This window comes from Haemaphysalis longicornis, unplaced genomic scaffold (assembly GCF_048455015.1).
Source record: "Haemaphysalis longicornis isolate Haplotype H1 unplaced genomic scaffold, Haemaphysalis longicornis Haplotype H1 scaffold_6, whole genome shotgun sequence".
Classification (NCBI taxonomy): Eukaryota; Metazoa; Arthropoda; class Arachnida; order Ixodida; family Ixodidae; genus Haemaphysalis; species Haemaphysalis longicornis.
The window spans coordinates 43,707,450-43,735,094 of NW_027526407.1; the positions used below are offsets into that span (position 1 = coordinate 43,707,450).

General features: G+C 45.7%; 1 protein-coding gene across 1 annotated transcript in view; it reads right to left on the minus strand.

The window, feature by feature from the left end:
- LOC144142540 (potassium channel, subfamily K, member 13-like) overlaps positions 1–27,645 on the minus strand; it is a 218,077-nt gene that overhangs the window by 118,504 nt on the left and 71,928 nt on the right. The gene's annotated exons all lie outside the window — the stretch shown is intronic.

The window sequence follows — 27,645 nt, forward strand, 5'->3', positions numbered from 1 at the left end:
GGTGACTCCTCTCTGGATTCTCGGCTCTAGGTTGCGACAAACCAGTTACTTTTCACAGTAGCCACTAGGTGCTTAGTGCTTTTACTAACTGGCCATTCATGACCCGGTAAAAGGCTACGCGTGACAGCCCGATATAGAGACTTATTCAACACGCACATAGTGTACTTAGACAACAAATAAGTTGATCAATAAAACCAAAGGGTGCACAAACAGAATTTATTAAAAAATGGTTACAGCTAGGACCCGCTGTAGTTAGCTACTACACGGGTCGACAGGGCACAAGATATACGCAATGTGCCACAGAGAAAAGGAACTGAACATCACACAAGTTCCCGAAAAACTAGGTCCACCGCACCGAAGGTTCTTTACAATAATGCCCGTGCCCAAGGTTCAGACAGCATAGTTAACGTGTGGGTGTCAACATAAAAACCACAACAGTTCACACACATATGTTCTACTCAGTGCTCATGTTTATGACCGTACAGAGAGGCATGCTCAGCCAGGCTGCCTAAACTGCGCCTTGGTCTCTAACATACAACTCCCTTCAGCACGCAAGAGTTACACCTTAATAAGGCACGATACATCATTTCACGGTGTTATTGGCAACCTTGATGAAACGAGTCGACCAACGCACAACGACAGCGAGTATAACATAGTTACCTTATAAATACATTTGGTCTTCTTGCTTTTATAGCAAGCAGCGCGAGGTCCTGTGATAGAGTCAGTGGGCTTGTCGCAAAAATCAAATAATTTAGCAATAATTTTAGAATTATACATTCTAATGCGAGCATACACAAGTCAGCATGTGGATTTCCAAAAAAAAAACATTTTAATCGTGATTTGGAGTGGGAAAAGCGTTGTAGTTATGTTCAATTAACATTCGAATTTTGTTAGTATCAGTGAATGTTAGTACCAAAGAAGCAGCATTTACTAAGCGCACAGTCCAGACTAGTACTGATAACTTTAAATTCCATCCTTAGTGACAGGAGCTACGTACCCTACGGGAGGTAATAAAGTTTGTAAAGAGTTAGGAAATGCAATGATTACTACCTTTTTACGAGCCTTTTTTTAAGAGTGTAAACTTTCTACGCAGTTTTTTATACCCTCTTGTATGCGACAAAGCACACCGTAAAAAAAAAACCATAATCTCAGTTTTCGCCCATCCAAATTCTTGATTAGTCGACTTCAGTTCGCTAAACTAGAGCTCGTGTGCTTCACCAAAAATCCACGGAAAGCAGAGCGAAGATCATTATTTTTCCTCTGGGGAGAAAAGAATAACATATGTTCTAGTCATCTACGTCCTCAAAGAAGGTGCATCTTCTCGCTTTGTTGAAGTACGATCTGGCTGCGCCAGAAACTTCAAATCCAGAAGACATGGCACACGACCAATGAAAATACCACGTCCGCGAGCAATCCAAACACGCCGGAATGCATTTAGCACCACTCAGGAAAGATTTTTCGGGAAAAAACCGTCAACGCTAGTTTTTTCTACTGTTGGTGCAATTCTCCAAGTGCTTTTGAAGACTGTCGCCGCGCTCCTACTATGCGACTGAATGTTTCGCCGCCACCCACGAGACAGGAACGTCATTGGGCGGGGGAAAAGGATGAAAAGAAATGGCTGAGACGAATGACAACAGAAAAAGAGAAGAACGTTCCCCCGGAAGGCGCCTCCTGAACATGTTTCTATCCCGCCTAGAGAAGCGGGTCATACCATTCAATCTGAATTATACGAAGAGAATTTTACCTTTCCTTTGGTCAGATCTCTAACTGCGTTCTCCATTTCTAGCAGTTTTGGTAGGTGCTGCAAAGTCCTAAAGGGGTATTGAAAACAAAATACAGGTTTGGTTGGTCAGTCAAAAGTCAACAACAATGATAATCTTAACGCTGGCTTCAAACAACTAATCTATATTTGAGGGAAGGGGGATAAGTAAGTGACGACCCATCAGCCCCATTCTCACTGGGCTCTTATGACGTCACAGCGGCTTGTCCGTGCGATTCGTGGCCGTTGACCCACGGCCAAGAAAAATGACTGTCGTGTTCTAGTGCTGCCTAATTTTGTTTGGTCGTTTTACTTGGTTTTCAAGGAGCAGTTAACTCCTTGATAACTCTTTTTTTAAGTGTTCTCGCTATCACGTAATGCTGAAGTCATATAGCTAGAAGTGTGAAAGTTTTTAAGTACTTCCTATCATTGTCTTTTTTAGGCTAAAAAACGTCTTAAAGAGCCGAAGATGAGCTAAAGAAGCTATCAAAGGCCACTTGTTTTAAATTAAACAAATCCGTGTTTTGTCTTCGCTTTCCGGCATTTCCTACCTTTCTTTGGGCTGAAAACGTCTTTCGGAGCGAAAGTCGAGCTTAGTGAATTTGTAAAATACTTGAACTTAGTAAAGTACTTAATATCGTAAAACAATGAGGCCGTCCACGTGTGGCTTGTGCCCACAATAGGACACTGGCCAATATCTAGAACTTCGTAAAATAGAGAAAATGATGATGCCCCAGGTATTTGGATCGTACCCTCGTGGGGGGATCAGACACAATCTCGAACTTCGTAAAATACTGAATTTCGTAAAACCAAAACAGTGACGACGCCGTACCCACAGGAGGGCATTGGCCACAATATACAACTTCGTAAAATAGGAAAAGTGAGGGAACCCCAGACATTTGGCTCGTACCCACAGTGGGAGATTGGCGAAAATCAAGAAGTTGGTAAAATCGGAATTCGAGTTTCGAGCTCGCTGCGCCGCCTGGGAATGGCCGGGATGTCAGAACCTATAACGGTCAAGTACAGTGCTCGCGCGGAACCGAGATTGCCAACGATTTGGATACCTCTTGCCCCGAGACTATGCTTTTTCTCTCTTTACTAAGAGCTTTTATTCTTTCTAAACAGAGTTCCAAGACATAGTTCGGCATAGTTCGGGGAATAGTTTAATCACTGTTGTGGATTTGTGAATGAAGTAGACGTTAACGACTTGAACATATTGTGTTATTTGTGTCAACAACAATGCTCATTAAAACCAGAGGTCCAGTAGATGCGGTATTTCGGCGCTTTTGCAAGACCGGGAAAAAATTGCTGATCAATAAACTTCTAAAGAAATTTACAGCATTTAAATTCATTGAAAACTTATCTACTTATTTGAGAGGTTTTGCAAAACATTGAAGAAGTGCCAATGAATGAACTTCAGCAGGAAATTTGCAGCATTGGAATGAACGGAAACTTATACATTCATCTTAGTTTTTTTGCAAAAGCTTTGAAGAATTGTGAAATAATAATTGCAAAATCTTTTAAGAAGTGCCAGATAATAAACTCTTACGAAAACTTCGCAGCATTTGTGTGGATATAACGCTTACACAAAGTACAAGGGCATACTTGCGGGTCGGGCCTGAAATATGCTTGCGACTGTCAATGTTGCAGTTTGGGCTGATCTGGCGTTCCATACTTGCCTCATTTTCGCGCACAAAACACGGAAGATTTGGGAAGGGAAGCGGAAGCTCTTGTTTGGGCTAAACGACAAGCCTCGTTTAACACAAATGCGCCTAACAGTGCACGATGTTCGAGAATGAGCTTGGATAAAACTAACGAGTCAAGTGCAGCCACGGGGAAGCGCTTGCACTATATCGATGCAAGGAGCGACGCGCTCAGGCAGCGATGCAGCGTCTTCCATTCGCTTAGCCGGGTGGATTGTCATTTCCTCGTCCGGGGCTTCACAAAGGGCGTTCATGCGTAGGACACTTTCAGCAGTCAAACGATCCGTGCGTCGAAGACATGCCGTGAGTGAAGGAAAAAGAGAAATTCTGGACACTCCAAGAGCTCTCTAAGTTGTGGGCCAACTTTTGCTCTGGCAGGGAAGAAGAAGGGAGCTTTATTGGTGTCATGTTATAAATAGTCGTTGCCGAAAGCGCGTTTCGCGACCAGCTGTTATAACCCTTTAAGTCATGAAATTTTAATTTTTAGCTAAAATTATTTCTGTGCTTGTTTTTGTGGAGTTTCGGACCTCAGAAGCGCGGAAACGAGACAGTGGGTTCATAGTACAAGTATTTATTAATTTAGGGGCATGACAATTATTTTAGTAATTAGACAACTAAAAATTTTCCTTCGAGTAGGAAAAATTTTTTTCTTTAGCTAAAAGCTACGACATCCTGAGCCAACAGAAAAAATAAACGTGGTAGTGCAGGTATTTAAAGATTTTTGACCATTTTGACTAACCTTGATTTTAGTTTCCTCACCCTCCCCGTCGTCACAGATTGTGTCTGCTGTAACATCTTTTTTATAGCCTCCGGCACCGCGAAACCTCAACAATGGTTATGTCTATCCCATGAGGCATCCCTCCCCCAAAAAACGAGCAGTTTTGGTTTTGTTCTCAAGGTGCTTTTAGATATATTGTGTGGTGTCGTCATATGACGACACCAGGGCCTAAGGGGTAAAGGCGAAAAGCCTTACATTTCTCGCAGTTCAGTTGACCGTCAACGTTCTTCAGCAAATACTCGAGTTCATCGTATGAAAATAGTCTCGCTGGAAGCGTCACCTTATGTCCACAGCATGGCGTATCCATGTCAACAGCCCACTCCTACCATGAGCGCTTCATAAAACGACTATGCCCGCAATCCCAGCTTTTAAAGTGGCCATAGTGACAAAATAAAAGTTTGGTTCCTTATATAAGCTGCTTTGTTCCGATCACTGTGATGCCAACTTTATCGCGAACTTGGAAACAGTAATCGAGATATGAGAGAGCTCTAGCATAGCGGCTAGCGTAGTCTACGCTACCGGCGGCGGTTCCGGGACTCGACTGGACATGTGCGCCCGATGCCCGCCTTGCAATGTCCGCGCGGCTATGCGCATTGGTGAGCCGGTACCTCCCACTGGTAGCGTAGCGAGCGCTAGCCGCTCTTCTAGAGCTCTCTAATGAAGAAAACACGTGAAACAGCGGCGACTAAACACCCATTTTTTCGCCGGATTCTTATGACGTCAAAAAATCTTGGTTTTGCGTTGGCCCCCGTGACTTCAGTCACCGCCAAAAACAAATATGACTGGATAAAATTGAAGTGGCCCTCCAGTTTTGTTTGATCGTATCACATGTAGGTCAACGTGCAATTAACGCACTGATAGCTACGTTTAGAGCGCTGGCCCATATTAAAGGGACTCTGCCACTCTTCCGATAAACGCTTTCCCTCTTTCCTTCGCGTCTGGAAGCACTGTGAAAGCTATAGTTATCGCCATCACGGAGCGGCATTGCGTGATTTGCTCGTCGCACCAGATACGCCTTCCGTTTCTGCTCTGCTTTTGTGGCTTTCTTTTTAGTGGCTACCGAATGCGTTCAATGCTGCAACTGAGGGAAAACCGGCCAACAGCAGCTACACCGCTGTAATGAAGCAGTTCCAACGGTCGAAGAAAGCCAGGACTTGGAAAGAGAGAAAAATCTTTTGAGCTAGTTTCCAAGTTATCTGATGGGAACAGAGCAGTAATTTCTGGCTTAGGTAGTTTTAGGCACCCTAATCTAAGTACAGGATGTGTTGTTGACTGCGTTCTGCAAGCATTTTAGATTTCGAATAGAGTTCAGAAAACAGTTGCAGGGTCCCTTTAAGTCACTCCTCATAGTAGGTCACTGCGGTGCGAAATTTGAAACTTCTTGCGTTTTTTTATTGTTCAAAAAGTGTTCTTCGTGGCTCGAATGAAGCTTAATGAGTTACCAAAGGCTAGTTAACTGTGCGAGACTTAAGAAAGTTGTATCTTCTTTTCGTGGACCGTTACGGCTTCGTTGCACATACCACGGCCACTGGATGTACACTCGCAACGTGGGGCCTATCGTGCTGCCCGCAAGCAGCGACATCCGCACTAGCGGCCCGCGAAGAAATAAACGCCGCAGCGGCAACACGGCTCAAGGACAACTGCAGAATCACCTTGTCACCGCCGTAGCCGGAAGCATGCTTGTGTTTGTCTTCGACCACTGACACAAGGCGCTGAAACATCAGCAACGGCAAATTCTGTTTTTACAGTTACCCTTGTATAACGATGGTCGACAAGGCAGGTTGTACCGTTTACACTTCTAACGCAGTGGCATTCCTTGGAGCGTTCATTACGGGCAGGAACCGCAAATGACGCCGCAGGGTGCTCTGTTCGCCACGTGCCCTTGTTACAGCCATTCTTAGGCAGCGGATGCGGCGATTTAATCAGGCGTACGTTTACAGGCACTGGGCGTTGGACCCTTCTCACGAGTCCTTTTACGGCTCTGCTAAAATAGTCGTTGAAGCCGCTGACCGCTGATTGGATCTGGCGTAAGGCACATCAAAGAAAAGCCTTATCACTTTCAAACTAGCGAAAGACTCGTTAAAATGTCGCAGACGCATAGCGCGTGTACAGGTCAGAAAGCATCCCTGAAACGTAATTGAACATTTGTATCAACTGAGGAATGACAGTGCATGCACTAACATGTTGCACGTGTTATTTTGTGTACAGGTGCCGTCAACAGTAACTGGAACGAGGTCTCGTAAACTGACAGGAATTAAACTGCCTGCCTGCATTGGTGTGTGTTTAAAGAAGTCCGCCCTAATAGAAAAAGCTTTCTATGAACCGGTCATGGCTGACATAAAGCCAGTAAGACACATATTTTGTGACATTCACAAGTCCTTGTTCCAGTTACTCATGACGGCACCTGTACGTGTGGTAAGAGCGCGATTAATAATGTCCGGTGAGGTCGGCCAGTAGTCTGATTAGTCTTTGTGAGCGGTGGCAAATACCCCGACAATATTGCGGAGATTTCATTCACATTTCGCCAATCCTGAAAATAACATCACGTTTCCAATGACACAGTCATTTACTGTACCAAGTGAAGTCTAAATCGTGAACTCCCTGCCTACCTCCGTCTTAACTCTATGGTGTATACAAGATTTCAAAAGTTCTCCTAAAGCGAGTCATGTAACACATTTGATGAAGTTCTTCCCTGATCCCTTAGTCAGTCTCTACGGGGCCTCGGGAAATCCACTACATTGGTACCGAACACGTCAATTTGAACTAACAGTACGGATGGCTTGAACAACGTACAAAGCGATGCTATATTGCATTGATTCTCAAAACACGTTTTATCCCAGCGAATCTTTTACGGCGTCCTTGCCTTTTAGCGTCTTCAAGTTTGTTTATCCTATATAAAGTAAATGCTCAAGAAAGAAAACGAATCCTGCTTGGAAAAAGAATCCAGTAAAACGAAGTTCAAAGCAGCCGCACCGCCAGTTGAAAGAGAGTGGGGCCAGGTAAAGAAACGACAGCGTGGCGCCCGGTGCCATCGTTTTCCTGCATTCCATGGCGCACAAGTTACGGGTCATCAGGAACAGCTGCTGCCAGTCAATGCGACGCTCGCTCTTTTCATGCCTGACTTCCAAACCCACACGAGCGTGGAAACAGAGAGCGGCTCCCGTGCACAGTCTTTCACCGCACTCTCTGTATGCGTACAGGGAGGGCACCATAATCCCAGCTTTAGAGTGATCTGTTCCAGTGTCATTACTATCAGGTCGCCCTGGACCGACGCCTCCAAGATAAGGCAGGGTGTGAAGACACTGCCACATTTGCCCCGGTTTTCTCCCAAAGCCCCGCATACATCGTTTTGTGAATGAGTTTTACCTCTTCTGGGTGTTTTAATATTGCGAAAAGGGAGAAATCTGCGTATGGTAGTAATCTGACGACTCCCAAGGCTTTCTGAACTAAGAGTTGTGGCCCGTGCTCCCAGAAGCCTGGGCGAGACAGGAGAGAGAAGCAGTGTCGCGGCGATCGAAACGAATGAGGCAGGCCGGGAGCACGCCTCCCTCTTCCCTAACAGGGATCGGAAAAGAGGAGTCACTGAATGTGGACGCCGTGAGCTGCTATTTTTTGGCGTCTGTCCAGGGAAAACTTTCAAGGTTGGGGACATTTGAGGCTGGGCCGAGCTGCGAAGCTTTAAACGCTGCTGGTTCGCTTTCACTGCCTGCGAAGAGGTAAATGGTGACAGAATGATAGAAAGCTTCGGTTCTGCAGAGGACAACAAAGTATACACCTCGCACACTACTAAAGATTTGAATACCACGTAAGTTTCTGGAAAATTAATTACCGCGCCATCTAAGGGTATCTGTGGTGTGCAGGTGAGCACGCAGGAGTGAAAATAATATGTCCAAACAGAGGACGTGCATTTGGATGACGTCAACGACTGTGGTGCTCAAATTTTTACGCGTACGAGAGGACCACTGTGTCTGTCAATGGACGCAGCGTGCGGGGGTATGGGAGATATGCGGGGGGGGGGGGGGGGGGGGGTATCCGATATACAACGATAGAGTACCTTCGAGCATTAGGGGGATTCGCTTTGTAGGTGCTGGCGATCTCAAGTGGGCCCAGCATTAAATTTCTTGCGTTCAAACCCAACTTTTCTGCACGGACCTTGCATCGCTCTCAGTATTGAAATGTCTATTTCTTCGAGAGTCGAAATAGCACTAGGCAGTTCCGACCCAAGCGTAGGGTACCCTTACGTTCACATAGACACACAAGAAAGTGCAGGAAAACAGCCTCCAGGTATTGATTTTCTCCTACAAAATAGGTACAAGGCCGGTGTTTTTGGTGGGAATGCCAACTAAACATGTGGCTATGTGGCGCCCCGCCTCTAAACCGACATAAAAGATACCACACCACCCTTGTTTAGAAAAAAGTGCGTAGAATTGATCTGAGGAGAACGTATCGCTGTAAAAATTGAGGGAATCGCAAAATAAATTTCGGCAATGCTCACGCTCGAACCAAGGTGGTTCACTGCAAAACTTTCGATATTACATTTAGGCTACTGAGGTCGAACGGCGGTGCTCTTTTAGCAGTTGGTAAAGAGAAATAATTGAAGGAGTGTTCCAAACGAACCAGAAGATCGCGCTGGGTGCGGAGAGGAAGTAACAGGCTTGTGTCTGTCTGGGCACGGAATGTCGCTCTCCGATAGGCGAGATAGTAATCTTTCGAACTTGTAATCCCAACGTCGTAGATTCAAGCCGCACCCGTGAATTATGTCTATATTCCCTTGCTTTCTGTCAAACGTCGACTTATTAATTTCCCCACAAAATTAGGATGCATTTACTTCACTTACGCCCTCATGAACCTTCTCGAACGCTGCCTTTCTTTAATATATGTTGTGAGCCTAATTGTCGTCGTTTCACCATTCTTCAAGTAAAGAAAAAGAAATGGACTTGGGCTGTCCATGTGGTGAGACGAACCGACAATCGGTGGACGGTTAGAACAACACAATTGATACCAAGAGATGGGGCTAGAAGAAGGTGAAGGTGAATAACACTATGGAGGGATGAAATACGGAAAGTCGGTGGCCAACACTGGACTCGAGCGGAGCAGGACAGGAGCTGTTGGAAGTCAGCGGGAGAGGCCTTTCTCCTGCGGTGAACCAAAATACACTGTTGCTGCTGATGATGATGATTACGGCTACCAACCATCACCACTTGCAGCCCTTATTTGGCTGGCCATATTTAGCCATCATGCTCAGCCAGCATCTTGCTCCCTGCATCCTCAGCCTACGAGTAAAGGAGCTACAAAGATTCATACATACCTACATACATCCATCCATCCATCCATCCCTCCATACAACCATACATACATACATACGTACATAAGTACATACATGCATGCATACATAAGTACATACATGCATGCTTACATAAGTACATACATGCATGCATACATACAGTCGAACCTCGTTATATCGAACACGGGTATATCGAATTATGGCTTATATCGAACCATTGTCACTTTTTTAAAAGAATTACATGCATTTTTAATTTTCTGTATCGAACTCGGTTGGTTAAGAAATGGATATATCGAACTCAGCGCCGGCCGAAAGCGCGCGCTCCGGAGACAGGCGGCTGGCTTTCCCGCAACGTAGGGGAATATAGCGGTGGCGCAGCAGGTGTTTGCGACTCAAACGCATGCCTGAGGCGCCGGTAGCGCCATTCAGGCTAGGCGGCATACGCAGTTGGCTGACTCAGGCTCAGCCGGTTCACCAGTTGGTTCAGTCGTTGTTCATCAGCTTCAGTCATCGTCTTGTCTTGTTTCAGTCGATAAGCTCAAGCCTTAACGCCTTAACAAACTCTTCAGCGTCGTGCTTGGTTTAAACTAGCAGACACTGTTCGCGCAGTTACGTGACTGTGTTTGCAAGGCGCTGCAAGCGATTTCGTCGGCGATGACGAAACGGGGACCACGGTTGAACTAACCGACGTGGAAATCGCCGCGGAGGTCACCTGCGAGCTGACTTCAGAGGCGGTGGATGGCGAACCTGGCCATTCGACCACCGAGGACCCCGCTCCGCTCCAAACTGCGGCCGAAGCTGTGGCCGCTGTGGAACTTTTACGCCGCTACTTCGGTGGAATGAAAGGTAGTGGTCTCGCGTTCGTGGACTCTTTGGAAACCATGAAGCAGGCTGTGGTACGACATGCAGTCAACTCGAAGAAACAGTCAACGCTGCTGCAGTTTTTTTCCCCTGAGAATAAATAGTTCACTTTAACGCTTCATGTGAGTAGTCATTCTTGTTGTTGGCTTTTTAGTGATTGAATCGCGCTGCATTTTGACGCGTTTTTGATCAGATTTTATATATCGAATTTCGGTTATATCGAACTATTTCACGGTTCGCGCACTGTTCGATATAACGGGGTTTGACTGTACATACACACATACATACATACATATATCATAAATACATGCATGCATGCATACGTACGTACATACATACATACATACATACATACATACATACATACATGCATACATGCATACATGCATACATGCATACATGCATACATGCATACATACATACATACATACATACATACATACATACATACATACATACATACATACATACATACATACATACACACACATACATACATACACAATACATGCATGCATACATGCCCTCTGATTAGGAGCTTCAACAGTGCTAGTTTGGTGTGTCGTGTTGAACATTACACTTCGTATGGATATACCGATACGCGATGTCGCATTTAAAGTGACAACCGTAAACACGAAGGGCATTTGAGCCCCTGTACAAAGCTGTTCAACGATTTTTTTTCTTTTGCGCGGTCCACCGCCTCACATCATTCTTGCTGGCGAAGCGTGAAGTTTCCATCTCAGATCAGACGTTGGGGTGGTACAACTTCCGTTTGTATGTACTGAACGGAACAAGGGAGATCCCAATCTCGGTTGAGTACCATGCAAAGCAGCCCGTGGTTCTTTCCGGAGAACGGCATTCTCTTCCCTAACACCAAAGCGATTTTTCTGCAGGGCCCTCTGAAATGGGAGCCTGGCTCGAACTCTCACGAATTGAGAGTAGGACGTCTTCTTCGGCCTTAAAAGCTCACCCATCCCAGTCATCTGCTGAATGAGAAGACTGGGGCCGACGTATTGCGGTGGAACTCTCTTTTTGCTTAGCAGATTCTGCTACAAAGTGTAAAAAAGATGTACGCAGAGAAACAAAAAGGGTGAAGATAAAAGGTGGAAAGTAAGGAAAGGAAAAGGAGAGGAAAATAAAAAAGCGAAAAGAAAGAAGATCAGGTATGTAGAAAAGCATGCAGTACGGTCTTAAGAACAAGTTTTAGTCAGGGTCTTCTAGTGCATGTCTCTCACCACGCAGTTGCACCCAGCCGCCTTTCGAAAACGTGAGGCCACAATCGCTGAGCACCCTGTATGAAGCGGTCTTCCTTGAGGACACAGACAGTAAGTTCTTGTGATCCACCTCAGAGACTGTAACTAGATGAGACCTGGGATCGGTTCCAGGATCTGTCGCTGGGGGCCGCACGGACCACCAGACGCTATCGGCTCAAAATTGGGAAGTCCAGGAGACCTAAAGGTGTTGAGGCTACCACCGCCTGCCCCCTTTATGGAGAAACGGATGTCTTCCACGAGGCCAACCTGCGCCATACTTTCAGCCATATATGCACATGTGCTACCGGAACCGCAGACGCACTATTACAGGAGCTCCAGATCATAAATTACGCTATCAAGAACACACACTCATGGTCGCGGGTTCACTTAGTGCTGTGAACAACTTCAAGAAAGTTTCGAAGCCGCTTCGAGGCTGCAACATATTCTTACAGGTCGGAGCAGTGTTTCCAAATGGTCTTCCACATTCCTTGAGCAAGCGTCACAGAATAACTTCAGACATTTCATACTGTGCAAATATCTATATTAGGGCATTTATGTACAAACCGTAGAAAAACAAAGTGGTGCGAGTGGATTTTTCTGTTTACTGACAATACTGACCCATCAAAAAACTTTACGCACCATCACACCAAGGTGCTGAGGCCTGCAGGCACAGCGTTTGCCCTAAATGCAATTCTGATGATTCCCCGAGGAAAATGTATAGTTTGAATTTTTTTTTTCATTCAGTTTGAGGCATATGTTAAACACGAGGTGCGAGCCTTATCTAGTCGACGAGCAAAATGCCGGCCCCGCGCACATGCAGTTCATACATTCAGAAAATTGTGGTCTGAATAATTTACACGAATGCAAAATAAGTATGCTTACCTTATGCGAAATTCGGACACGTATGCTCATTACCATGACATGCGAAATACGTATTCAAATTAAGGATATGCAAAATGCAGCTTTCTGTAAATGCAGGCATAAGAAAAGAAAGCAGTTGGTCAAAAAACATCCAAGAACACGCGTGCAGAATTGAGTACGGAAGCAAAGTTTGAAAGTTTCTCAGGGAATACAATTTTTTACATTTTACGCACTTTTTAGCGCACTGGAGAAGTTCTATCATTTCTAATGTAAAGTGGTGTGAAATTCCAATGTATTACTGAGTGCGTTTAGCATATCGGTTATCTGCCACTAGAATGTTCAAGTGATAATCCTACTGGATTCCTGTATTTAGGCGTAAAATACGACTGTTGACGATGATAATGTGTTATTGTCCCGTTATACGTTCCGAGACACACAAACTATTTTGTAATCATGTGAAAGAAAGAAATGGCCGAAACTTATTGATTGAATGTACGGTATAACGCGCCAACGTAACGCAGGTGGTGAGGCGCGCCGTAGTGGAGGGCGCCGGATTAATTTTGACTACCTGGGGATCATCAACGGGCTCCGAAATCTTTTACAAACGGGCGTTTTTGCTTTTCGCCTCCATCAGAAAAGCGGCTGCCACCGCCAGGAATCGAGCCCGCGTCCTCGTGCTCAGCAGCGCAACGTCTTAGGCACTGCGCCACGGCGGCGGGTAATGGCCTAAACTTCTCCCTGCGTTATTATCTCGTAATTCGTGCTCTTCACCTTTGATTCGTCTTCATCGTGCTTTATTTGCACACCACTGGGTGGAGTCGGCTGGATGTGTACCACGTAAACAAGATGCACGCATTTGGTTTTGGTGTGTTGTCCTGTGTTTAGAGTCGCTCGCCGCAGCACGGGAAAACAACATTTTACGGCGGTTTTTTTGGGGGGGGTTTTGCCGTGCCCTTATGTGTACCCTTTTGGCCACCCTTATGCGTACATCTTACCCAAGAGCATTCTGAGTTCTTTTTTCTGCATTATGACAGAATGGCGTGAAAGCACCCAAACTCGCTTCAGTGGTATTCACAACCGCACACCAGGCCCCCTGTGAAGACGGCTATTTGACACTACGCTCCGGTGCTGCAAGAAAGTTTATGCCACAAGGTTACGAATTTTTGTGAGCGATTCTTTACTGCGGCACCTCGAAGGAAAATGGGCAAGCGTATTTTCCGAAGGGTGGGTCACGGTGTAGTAGGCTCGACTGCTCCACACAGACCTGCCTAAAGTAGGCTTCTCAACTACACACAAACGCATTGCCGGGAAGAGGTTATTTTAGGGCTCTTTGAGGAATAATAATAATAATCACCGCAACATTTTACATTTCTTTTTACTTAACGTGTATTCAGTGCTTGTTGGTGTTTTAGCTGTAATTACAGTAACTAAATTATCCTAACTCTAAGAAAAATTGTCATAGCGGGGACCGACGCACGGCGACGACCACACTGCGATGTACACATGGTGCCAGAAAAAAGTACGGCATACAAAGAAACGATTGACAGCTGTTCCGGCCGCCGAAAGATTTCTTTCTGAGTGAAAGTGATGGCGACAAATTACTGGGCCAACATCACGGTGTCCTTCTGAAACGGATAGCCTCCGAACGCCATGTACTTTGGAAATGAGCATGTGCGAACAACAGCAAGCGCACACTGCCCTTGGCCGAGCTACTTATGAGGCTCTTAAGGACAGCCCAAGATGAACTGAAGCACCCAAAATCACCCTTACCTAAACAATTCACAACCCCAATCAACCTGAAGCCCACAAAACCGTACAGGCGCTCGTGGGAGAGATAACCACTCCCTTCGGCCAATACCGCTTCGGAGCGATGTGGTTCACAATCGCATGCTGCAAAAAGCTTCGCGTTCATTTCACTGTCTGCGGTTTTGCCTAGACGCAGATGCCCCTGTATTATTTTATGACATAGTGCGTGTTCGCATTTGAATGCTTGCACTGTCATTTGATTGGGCTAGTATTAGATTATTCCCTTCAAAAAGCAAAAACGGACGGGAAAACGCTGCATCCGTTCCTCATCATTTCCACAAGATAAAACAAAAGCTTGCCTACGCTTAATGCTGACGTCGCCCGGGCTACACTGTACTTCTGTATCGGCCTTGATTTTTCTTCACTCAACTCGTTTGTATTTGCGTGAGCGTTCAAGTGGGCGTGCGGGGGTGCTGTGTGGGAGTGTGCGTGGGTGTGTGAGTGTGTGCACTCTGAAAAACTCGCAAACAGCGTACAAATACAGCGAGAAAGAGGTCGGATACAAACTGAAACCGCAGCATATGCGTAAATTTGTTCCGTATACAGTAGGGGTTGGCCTTGTATGCCAATATGAGTTGCGTAGCTCACCCAAGTGAAGGCTAGTAATACCCTGGTGTATACCTAACGAAACCTTGTTGCTGTTGTTTCAACGTTTTGACAGACTCTCATCTCACACACACACACACAAAACACCTTCGTGGTTAACTTATTTATTACAAATTTGTAATCACTAGGTTAACCAATAAGTTAATTACCTCTAAGTTGTGCCCGATATCATTCCCCCAGAAGTTTTTTCTGGCCACTGCAAAACTCATCAATATATATATATATATATATATATATATATATATATATATATATATATATATATATATATATATATATACAGAAAGAAATCCCTGCAGTCTACAACGCCAAAGAAGGCATAGGGGAATGGTTAGCCTATTTTTTACAGTTGGTGAAGTTACATTATTATTATTTTTTTATTAATTACGGAGAAAGAAAAAGAAAAACACGCGCCCAGAGTGGGGACCGAACCCACGCCTTTCGATTAGATCTCGAATGCCTTACCGATTCGGCTATCTGGGCGACTGTGTTCTCCTTCAGGTCCCCTTCCCCCCGTGTAGTCATAGTGGCGCTGGCTACCACCTTCAAGTGTCAGATACAGTTGTAGTAAATATAAATACCGCAGAAAGTGAAGGAGAACACAGTCGCCAGGATAGCCGAATTGGTAAGGCAGTCGAAATCTAATCGAAAGGCGTGGGTTCGGTCCCCACTCTGGGCGCGTGTTTTTCTTTCTTTCTTTCTCCGTAATTAGTAAAAATAATAATAATGTAACGTCACTAACGGTAAAAAATAGTCTAACCATTCCCCTATGCCTTCTTTGGCGTTGTGGACTGCCGGCATTTCTTTCTGTATTTCCTAACGAGCCCCTCATTTCCAAACCATATAAGGGTTGGCAGTCAAAAAAACCTCGGAAAGCAAAGGGGAGGATATAGTAGGTCATAGAGACAGATAAAGAATTTGGAAAGAAAGAGGAGAAAAAATGCCCGCCCGGTAGGATCCGAACCCACAACCTCCAGAATACCGGTCTGGTGCGATAACCACTATGCTACCGGCGGGGCTATTTTTCCCCTCCACTTTCTCGGGTATTTGCGTCAATGTAATTTTTTTCGGAGTGGCGCTGGCTATCACCCCAAAGCACAGGAAAAAATTACATTGACGTAAATACCCGAGAAAGTGGAGGCGGAAAATAGCCCCGCCGATAGCGTAGTGGTTATCGCACCAGACCGGTATTCTGGAGGTCGTGGGTTCGGATCCCACCTGGCGATCGTTTTTTCTCCACTTTCTTTCTTTCCAAATTCTTTATCTGTTTCTATGACCTACTATATCATCCACTTTGCTTTCCGAGGTTTTCTTGACTGCCAACCCTTATTTCTGTCTGATTTCAACGAGCCCCTCATTTCCCATTCTGATTCGCTAAATATATATATATATATATATATATATATATATATATATATATATATATACATACATATATACGGACCTGTGGACAGAGACTGTGGTGACACTATTTATCTTTAGTTAATCAAAAAGATTCGCCCTGTCAGAATAATAACTTCATGCTAAAATTCTAACGTAAACGCGGACTGTAAACAAATGCAGTAGGAAATAGGGTGGCTACCGAAATAAGGGTGGGTACCAGCCAATTTCTTCCACTGCATCTACGAAGTGCCACTTGGCAGCCGCCGGCAAAAGCTATTGCCAAGAAACCTGGTTTTCCGGGTTTAGCAGTGCCTTTAGTTCAGTTTTAATAAACTATTTTAATCATCATCATCATGAACAACAAGGTTCACTGCAAGATGAAGGCCGCTCCCATTTACCTCCACCCGCATCTGCCCTGCGCTGCTCGGATCTATTTTCTGCCTCCGGATTTTCTTTTCGTTTCTGATGTCATAAAAGTCCCACTCCTAGTACCCTGTTTTCAGAGTTCACTGGCATACCATGTGCGTTGTGTTTTGCGACAACTGAACGTTTGACAGCAATTGTTTTTTTTTTTTTTAAGAAAGTGTTCTTTGGGCTCGGCTGTATTCTGTCCCTGCGGTTAAGCCTGCTGTTTCTGACAGTTGAGAAATTTATGAAAGACGACTCATTTCATATAGAAAAAGAACCTGCATTTTACTCGTGGTTTCCTGAAGGGCAAATTCAAAGAAGGCAAGAGAAGCTCAGGGAAGGCCTGAACTCCGCAGTCAGCGCAAGCTGGCGAAAGAAAGGAATGCAATAAAGTAAGTTCAAGTTTACATATCGAAGGCCATGCCAGGCCCGTCATCTCCGCCCTCCTCCTGCATTAATCATGACGCGACATTTCAGTATCACTAACTTAAAAAGCGGACATGTTCTTCAAAATAAACTTATGAAGAAAAAAATGGCCCAGAACCAGTTTAACGAACTTCAACGAAGCATCGTTTCGGTCGGCTGGCATTTGCTTACAGCGTACTTCCTTCTCAAAATGTTTGGTATGCGAACGTCAATGCCATTGGAAATCTAGAACTGCGGTGGTGAGTGGAAGACCCGATACGAGTCGGAGATCCTTTGTTCGTTTTATGGCGAAACCAAACAGGAAGTTTATGGCTATGGTTGTGCGGATGACACCGCTATTGAACATAAGCAGTTTTGCATCGTCAGCTGTCACTTCCACGATGACTGCGCCTAGCGGATGGCGTAGTTGCGTAGTTGGAGTTCGCGGAAGCTTCTGTGCAGGACCGCCAAGGGAATGAGTCCGTGTGGGGTGTTCGCCAAGAAGCAAGAAATGGTCAATCTATATGAGACGTCATCTTCTACTTCCATGCCAGTGTTCGTTGGGTTACGGCGGAATTCCGGCGCAGCATGGGAATTGGCTGCTAGGTGTCGTCGCGGCCAGGACATCAAATAGACGAACAGACATTTTGCACATTGTCGTACTGGCCAACATAATCCCCAATCTTACACATGTCGTCCTGGTCAACTTAATCTCCAACCTTACACATGTTAAATTACCATGTGAAAGTGTGGAGTGAGTTGAGAAATCATTCTGCCTACGTTGACATCTGTAGTGCCATGGTGTGGTGGCCTCAATTCTTGTGTTTCTGGAAAGTTGTAAGATCTTACAAGTAACACCCTGGCGGACATTCTTCCCGTAAATGGCTTAAAGCCATAATACATTAGCTTATTAGATGCGAAGCAGCTTCTGGTCGAGCCTGTTCTCTCCGCCGTTGTGTGGGCGCCGTTGTTCGACACCCACACAACGCATGCCTGGCCCACTGCGCATGCCTGGCCAGGCGCCGCTGATGATGATTGTGGCAGGGTACCCCTAGAGATTGGCCACCCAAAGAATCCCTCACGAGATAGGTTCGCGTTCAAACAGCGTCGTCATCTTCCCGTATGGGGAACCCTGAGTACCACACACCCACTGCGCATGCCTGGCCAGGAACCGCTGATGATGATTGTGGCAGGATGCCCCTACGGATTGGCCAACCAAAGAATCCATCACGAGATAGCTTCGCGTTCAACCACCGTCGTCATCTTCCCGTAGGGGAATCCTGACTAGTATGCGAGGCATTCCTCCTCTCCTCTCCGACGCTCCTCTCCTCTCCGGCATTCCTCCTCTCCTCTTCGAAGCTCCTCAGCTCTACGGGATTTCGCAACAAATTGCAACACCTGCGGCTCCACGCGCGATGATGCGAAGCAGCTTAGGGTTAGAGACGTGACGGTAGCCGCTGCATACTCCGCTGGGGGAGCCACTGCAGCTCCGCGGTATATATGACGCGCGCGCGCTCCGTCCCCCTCATTCTCCTCCCGCAACGCCGCAATCGAACTGAAAACTAATGGAAACTTGAGTCGATCCCATGACTGCTTCGCATACTACTCAGGGTTCCCCTACGGGAGGATGGTGTGAAACTTTTTAGCGGGTATTTGTAGCAACACGGAGCGCTCAGTGCCCCGTGTCAGAAAAAACCGGGTGATGGTCACGTCAATCAACTAAGCTGATTGGAGCACAACAAAAATACATTTGTTATGCTAGGACGGCATTTACACCATGAGACGTTAACTTCGCAGCCTCACACTGTGCTTTAATGTCACCGATAAAATTTTCTCACTAAACCTCTCCTGGTGTACCCTTCTTAGCCGGATGTAGATGTCTCTCATGTTGTTCGTTGTAGCTGCCTGTTGGGGCCTCAGACATGCTGCTTTTCATCGCGTCCTGTAGAGTCTGCTGGTTGCGCGCCCAAACACAGCCGTTAAGAGCCGGGGTACGTAACTGCGGCTACCGTCGGGGGGTGCAACGGGATCGAAGCTCGGGTGTTCCAGCCAGGCAGCCCACCTGGCCTTCGTGTCTGTACCCCCCGCGGGTGCGTTGCCACAGGTCGTAGCGTAATGTGTTAAGGACGGAGTGTCGTCCTCAAGATGACGTCTGATTGCGCAGGGCCTGATGAAGCGGGGTGTCATTCCAGGAGCGTAGCCTGGAGCTGTTTCTTTTGCTTCTCCGTTCTCTTCTCAGTTCCTGCCTCTTGATGTTTTCTATTCACAATTGACCCCTCTCATAATCTGACGTTCTTCTTGGTTTTTCCAATCTCCTTCGTCTTTTTTGAAACCGGGACCTCCTCTTCCAGGGTTGTTCATGAAAGTTCTGGCCTAACAGATGGCGGCCGAGCAGGAACGGAAAGTGTTCACCGTTCATTCATTGATTGTAGGGTTTAACGCGCCGACTCAACGCAGGCGATGAGGTGCGCCGTAGTGGAGGGCTCCAGGTTAATTTTGACCACCTGGGGATCTTTAACGTGCGCGGAAATCTCGTACACAAGGGCGTTTTTGCTTTTCACCTCCATCAGAAAAGCGGCCATCGCGGCCGGGAGTCAAACCCGCGACCTCGTGCTCAGCAGCACAACGCCTTAGCCACTGAGCCACCGCGGCGGGTAAGTTTCACCGTTCAGAAAGTTCACATGCGATGCGAACGAGCTTGATAACGCAACCACTATCCACGCTCAAAGGTAGAACTTAATTGTCCTCCAAATTGTTATATAAAACGTTCTGATACAGCATAACCTCAGATGAAAATAAAACGCGAAGGCGTTCTCCTTTCACGTGAAATCGTTACTTGGCTATGTTTCCAAAAGCGCCCACTCAGCTGTCGTTTGAAACAAGCGCCCACAAAATAGTTCGACTTCTCAAGAGGCTCTAACCCTGTGAGCACTAATTAAACCATTGAACGTGACCCCTTCCGTTGTGCGTGCACCGGGAAAAAGTAAATCCCAAATAAGTATGCGTCAGTTGGGATGCGTTCCGAAGAACATTATATCAGTGCTCCGTCCGTCTGCCCATTCATCTTCTTCTGTCTCTCTCTCTCTCTCTCTCTATCTCTCTCTACAGACGTCTTCCCTGTCTCCCTCTCCTTCAAGTTGCCTTCCATGAGCGGAGCAATTGCCGAGGCCGCGTCACAACACCACCACATCTATCGCGAGGAACCCGAACCCTCTCCTTGTTCTGCTAACACAATCCTGCTGCACGCCTTATGCACGGGTGCCATGGTGCTGATGGTGATGGCAATGCCGTGACGTACGCGCGTACGCACTCAGGAACGAACAAGAAACAGCGTGGACATACATGCTATTTTTGGCAAGATCTATGCTGTGAAGAGAACGACCAGTACCCTCTCAGGCGAATTGTTTCGGCGCACGCACGCATTCTAGAAGGAAGTAAGGCAACAGAATACAGCCGCCCAGACATCACAGGCAAGCAGCAATAGAAGAAGAAACCAGTATAATAAATATAAGTGGCGATAAAACTAATAGCATCACGACGCCCGGAAGCTCCGGGATTCTGCGTGGCCTGGAAGATAAAGGAGCCGGATTCAGAAATATTGCCAGAAGGAGGGACACGTGTTTAAATAGTACAAAACATCACCAACAGGACGAACGAAGATAATAAGTCGCAACACCAAAGGCGAGTTTTTTTTTTTATTCCAACAAATGGTTCTGTAACGGGGGTAATGGGGCGGTACGTAGATCTCGGAGCCATCGGGGCGAGAGTATAGCTCGTCCCTCTCGGCGCTGCGTCGATAATGTCGTCGGTCGTGCCGGCTTCAGTGGCAACAGCGCCTGGGACGAACAACGACGAAATGGAGGTCGTCGGGCCCTCAGAGTGCACACAAAATAGAGGGGAAAACAAAATGGTTTTCATCCATTCCCTTTCGGTGGTGCCCGCTGTTTCTTTGCCATTTCGCTGCCGGGCGAGCCAGCCACTCGGAAGAGGCAGCTGACAAATAGGTCACGAAAGACCGGACGACGCACTTAATCGGAAACTGCTCCCCCTTCGAGATGTCGCCGACGGCTTCCAGGACAGTGTCGCCTGGTGCGACGACGTCACTCGCCTCCAGATGGCTCGGCGTTAATGACGGCAGTCTTCACGACTTCTCCCCTGCAGCCCTCGCCGCCTCCGCGGCAGTGGAAGCCGGACTTCCCGAAATAAATCCCGTGCTAGACCAGGCATTGTAACAGTTAGGTTCTTATCAACGTTCTACTAGTTAGGTGGGGGTCATGGGAGCCCTTTCCTAACCGTAAGAAAGATTCCGCAAGCTTAAACTAGCTGTGAAACATTTGACGTTCGATACGGTGGCGAAATCCGGCCCAGCGTTTTATAACGTAGAACATATGAGGCAAATTGAATTGATGTGCACACGCAAGAGAATGTAGCATTCGTTCAAAAGGCTTGCCAATTTTATGTTTATAAGAGCTAAATCATTTTTTCATGGACTTCTAACCGAAGAGAAACATGCGTGATACAGATGCGCCGACTTATTTCTGGCACTTAAATGGAATCTTTGGAACGGTTCAGGAATTTATGCACGTCAGGTTTGACTCAGTCGCAGGTGACGAGCCGCTGACTGTCTTCCTTATATTACAAGAACAATTTCTTCGTGTCAGCGTTAGAAAAAAAGAGAAATGAATTATTCCCACTCTTCGCTGGAATTGAAGGAGAACAGTCTCCAAGACAAGGTCCTTTGACGCCCTTCTGCGCCTTTATGCGTACGCACGCATCAAGTTCTACTCCCACTCCCCGAGCCCACAGCAAATGCAAGGACTTCCGGACTTGACTAAAACACAGATGATAATGCGTTGCGTTTCCCGGCTGCTTTACGCAACCCCAAGCTTACGAAGTGGACTCTTGTCACGCCACATAGAAAGCAGCAAGACGTCAGGGTCATTTTATATTAGGAGTGTTGTTACGATTGTCTAAATGCTTAGGAATGCTTCTAGGGGACCTCACAAAGGAGTATCTATACAGGGAAGTGGCCTTACAGGTGACACTTCATTCACGAATGCACAGCTAGAGATATTAAGCATGAATGCTAGAATAGAAAGAAAAAACTTTTATTGATTTCTCTGTCATAGGAATCTGTAAAACACGAAAGTGAATTGTGCAGCGCAATCTGAAGCTGAGCATGATTTGCGGGTCGGCGGCTGTCTTGTGGGTGTGCTCGGCGAGCGGCATCTTGCTTTCGGATCGCTTCGACAAAAGGTGTACTGGCATCATTTCCGTGACTGATAGGAAGTCAGCGAAAGCTTAGTATATTTGGGCATAAAACACTTTTGTGTTAAAATATAAAACCCGAAAACGAACAACCCTAAGTATAAGAAGTAGAAGTGCTCTTTGGTACTAAAGGTTGGTTCCGTGCAAAAACACTTGCGCGCAGGGGTGCACCCTTTACAGGCCTACAGGCCTCTTCCTTCGTTGAACTGGCGTCATTTCTGTGAAGGATATGACGTCATCGAAATCTTTGTGTATCCGGGAATACAACACTTTTGTATTAAAAAGGAGAATAGTTTACAGCCAGCATTTCTTAATTTTCAATAAAGACTAATTTGGAGCTAAGCAGCCGTGTCCGGGTGCAATTCACAACACTTTACCGTCTGCGGTATGAAGTATGTCATTTTCCGCAACGAAAAGATTTTCTTAACGCTACTCCCAGGTTCAAGGTTTATATATATGTCATATGATATGTTGTGTTATACTCACACTGTAACGCGAAGTGTTACGAGTGCTTGAAAATTTGTTGTTTTTTTGTTTGCTCGGTTACCAGTTGTACTGAACTTTTTTTTCTCGTCTTGTAACATTGTGCTGCTGCTGATGTCTCAAAGCGAGCAGGGACCCAGTCAGGTACTTATGTGTACCTTTTGTCCCCGTACCCTTAGTCTTTATGAAAAATAAAGAGTTTTTAGATTGAAAAAAAAATGTTGATTAAATACGTATTGACTTCGCATCCATGCTAACATTGCTCTAAAAGCGTCTAGTCCAACAGCGATGCAATGCGGTACAATGCGAGCCGTGCACACGCCGCGGAAGCTATGAACGAACGTATTCAGACAGCCGTGCAGAAGGGCACTGCTAACGGTGAAAACAAAGTACTCGTAAAATTGAAACGTGGGCGCATTCTTAGGCCCAAAATTTCTTGTCCTCAATACACACGCTTGGGCTCCCACAAAACGCACGCGGAATACCCGCCCAGGAAAGCACTCGAATTCCACAGGATGACAAAGGTCGAAAAAGCAAAACATCAATATCGCCACCCTTTATACGCCTTGCGCCTTTTGCCGACTCTCATTTTGCCAAGGGTGTTGTTGCCGCTGTCAAAGCCGGGCATTGAAAAGCGTGACCTTTCCGCCAGCTTTAAGAATAAGAGAAATAAGAGGGGGGTCGCAATATGCAGCCATCTGGCACATAGCACCTCTTGTACCGTGGATGGCATCGCCTCTTTTTAGATGCATTGAGCTCCGGTGAATATAGGGGCGCAAGGAAGACGGGGGTTTCGTTTTTTTGGCCATTTTGGAGACGCCAGTGGGTTTTCCATGGTAGCTTTTTTGAAAGATTACATCCCTTCTTGGACTACCTCGACGAGAATATTCCGTCCAGAATTCCGACGAGAATATTCCGTTCCGAGAATATTCCGTCCGTCCATCCGTCCGTCCGTCCGTTCGTCCGTCCATCTGTCTGTCTGTCTACCCGTCTGTCCGTCCATCCGCCCGTTCGTTCGTCTGTCTGTCTGTCTGTCTGTCTGTCTGTCTGTCTGTCTGCCACTCGATTTAAGAGCTCAGAAGGAAACAAGTGAACCGATGCTTCAACACGACGCGCATACCTGCAAGACAGCTTCAAACTACTAAAACCGCTTCAACGCTCGCACATGCCCTTATTATTCTGCGCAAAGGAAACTCCAGGCATATTGGAGTGAAATTGAAGGGCATAAGAAAGTACAAGCGTTCTTTTTGCTGAGCAGACACGTTTTATTGTCTTTTACGCAATCAAATTAAAAATATCCCCTTAAAAACGATGTCGAATAGAAGAAAGATAACAACGAGCACTGAAAAAAGCTCTCCTCCAGCTGCTCCGAGCACAACAACGACAAAAGGAAACAACAGATGGCGCACAAGCCGAGCGAACGCAGGAAAATTTAAATGAAAAAATCTGCATTGCATTCATCATGGGAGAATCCAAAGGGAGGAGAAAGTGACGGGAGTAATCATGGGAGAAGCTCAAAGAAGGAGAAAGTGAAGAGGAGCAATCATAAGAGAAGCTCAAGCGAGCAGAAAGTGACGAGGAGTAATCATGGGAGAAACTAAAGGGAGAACAAAGTGACAAGGAGTAATCATGGGAGAAGCAAAAATGAGAAGAAAGGGACGGGAGTAATCATGGGAGAAGCCAAAAGGAGAAGAAAGTGACGGGGAGTAATCATGGGAGAAACTCAAACAAGGAAAAAGTGAAGAGGAGTAATCATAAGAGAAGCTCAAGGGAGCAGAAAGTTACGGGGAGTAACCATGAGAAAAACTAAAGGGAGAACAAAGTGACAAGGAGTAATCATGAGAGAAGCCAAAAGGAGAAGAAAGTGACGGGGAGTAATCATGAGAGAAGCTCAAACGAGGAGAAAGTGAAGAAGAGCAATCATAACAGAAGTTCAAGGGAGCAGAAAGTGACGAGGAGTAACCATGCGAAAAACAAAAGGGAGGATAAAGTGACGAGGAGTAATCATGGGAGAAGCCAAAGGGAGAAGAAAGTGACGAGAAGTAATAATGGAAGAAGCTCAAAGGAGGAGAAAGTGAAGAGGAGTAATCATGAGAGAAGCTCAAGCGAGCAGAAAGTGACGAGGAGTAATCACGGGAAAAACTAACGGAAGGAGAAAGTTACGGGGAGTAAGCATAGGAGAAGCTCAAGCGAGGAGAAAGTGATGCGGAGTGATGTGGAATATTTTCACGATATTTGCAGCGGAGAAAGCACATACGCGAAGTTTATTTTTAAATTTCAAGCTTTCATAAACACACTTCTGCAAGTTTCTTTGACAGGAATTATTGTGGCGGAAATAAAAATTCACCCTTTTCAACATTTTCTTGAATATTTTGCCAACAAATTAAACGAAATATTTCATTCACAAGTCTGCTCCGTTTATTTGCACGCCATTGATCAGATGTTTACCGACCATCCTATGCGTACGGGTGGTGCATAAAAGTACCGTCACGAATGTGTCTTTACCGACTGAGTACTCCCTAAGGGTATGTTTCTAACGCCACTTCCGATAAGCTCACAAATCGAGCCACGCTGCAGAAAAAGCAGACACAGTCGCTGTGTCTGTTCCACTGTGTTCCCATCTTAGCGACGTTCTACTTTGACATGTAGAAATTCGCCCAGATACAAAACCCTCCTCGAATAAACTGATTACCCCTTGCATTGCCTGTTCGTGAGCATGCCTTCAACGGCACAGACCGTGCATATAAAAGCTTCGAACATCTACATGAACTTATCTACATCTACATAAACAGCTACATCAACTTATTGGATCTTATTGGATTGGAGCACAAAGTCGGTTTTCTCTGTGGCACCGAGTGCTTTCAAATTCGACTGTGGAACGAAAAGAAAGAAAGAAATAAAGGAACAAAGAAAGAAAGAAAGGAAGAAAGAAAGGAAGAAAGGAAGAAAGAAAGAAAAAAAGAAAAGAAAAAGGAAAAGGAGATAGAGACAGACAGGAGGCCAGAAACAAAGAACGAAAGAAAGAAAAAAAGAAACAAACGAAGGAAGGAAGGAAGACAGGAAGGAAGGAAGGAAGGAAGAGAAAAAAGAAAGAGAAAGAAGGGAGGGAGGGAGGGAGACAGAAAAAAGGAACAAGGAAAGGAAAAACGAAGAAAGAAAGAAAGGAAGAAATCAGAAAAGGAGGAAAGAAGGAAGGATAGGAAGAAAGAAAGAAAGAAAGGAAGGAATGAAGAAAGGAAGAAGGAAGGAAGAGGCAAAAAGTAGAGAGAGATAGGAAGCAAGAAACAAATAAATAAAGAAAAATGGAAACCAAGGAAGGAAAGAAGAAAGAAAAGAAGAGAAAGAAAAAAAAGAAAGAAAAGAGGAAGGGAGGGAGGGAGGGAGGGAGGGAGGGAGGGAGAAAAAAGGAAGAAGGAAAGGAAGAACGAAGAAAGAAAGAAAGAAAGAAAGAATAATGAAAAGAATGACGAAAGAAGGAAGGAAGGAAGGAAGGAAGGAAGGAAGGAAGGAAGGAAGGAAGGGGGAGGAAGGGAGGAAGGACAACTATCGGGGTATAAATAAGTACCCATTGCTTACAATGCTCGTTCCAGAGTAAACGCTTGGAGACAAGGGAATTGACAGCACAATTTTTCATCTCAACACATTTTCACAGCGTTTCGGACTTTTTTACAACCGCGATATCTGGATTTTGCTTTTCATTCACTGTTATTCGAACTTTTTTACACTCGAGATATCTGTGTTTTGCTTTTGATTCACTGTTATCCGTTTACTGTGCATTATTAGACAGTAATTCCGGCTAAAAAAAGAAACCCGAACTTCCGGTTTCTACTCCTCGAAAGCAGGCGAAGATAAAGTTTCGCGCCCTTGGTTACCCAGTCACAAGCTCAGTGCCTCTAAAAGTCAACAGACACTCTTTGCACAGATTCAGGGTGAAAAAATGTCTAGGTGTCGGCGAACTATCCTTTTTTCTTGTCTTCTACTTTTATTTTGCTTCGCGGGGACATTGGAAGAACAAATAAATAAATTTCCTGGGGGATCCTCTCTTTTTTTTCTTCCACTTCTATAACTCTATTTTTGATTCTTCCGACAGTAGAGGCTCGCACTAGTCATCTAATTTTCCTTTTTTACCTCTCGGTGTGCCCGTGGGCTTTTAAATTTAACCCACTCCTGGCATTCCTTTCGGCGCTTGTTGTGCACTCGTATTTTCGACTCGGTGGAGAGTCCACGGTGTGCAACCACGTGAACTGCAAGGCAATTTTTCAAAATACCCCCGCTCGGAATTCCCGGTCCGTGTGTTCGTTTTGTTTATTTGTACAGATCTTTCCTTTTTTAACTTCCCTCCCATAATTCTTCTGCCCGTTAAATTCTTGTAACGGTAAAAATGCAAATAAGTGAATCATTTCACCGACGCACTGTACATCCCCTGAGGATGGAAGATGTGCCTTCATTTATAGAAGAGGAAACGCTCAGACGGGGAGCGCTCAAGTCCGCTCGCAAGAGGGTAGACAAATAAAGAGAAAAACGTATATCCTCCACTTTTTCTATTCCTCCTGACCTGATGTCACCTTCGCTTCTCCCGAAGGACTAGCTACCCTTGGGCTAAACAAGATTCGCGAATTCAAGAATTGAGTCCCGGGAAATGTGAGACGAGTCGAAGGGAATACAGCCGCATCGCGACTTGTTCGAAGACACGACGAATTCTCTCGTGCCGTGTGCGTATATTTCGGTTGACGGAACGAGTATTCACTCGACGCCGGTCGACGCAGATCTTACATTGGGATAGCTTG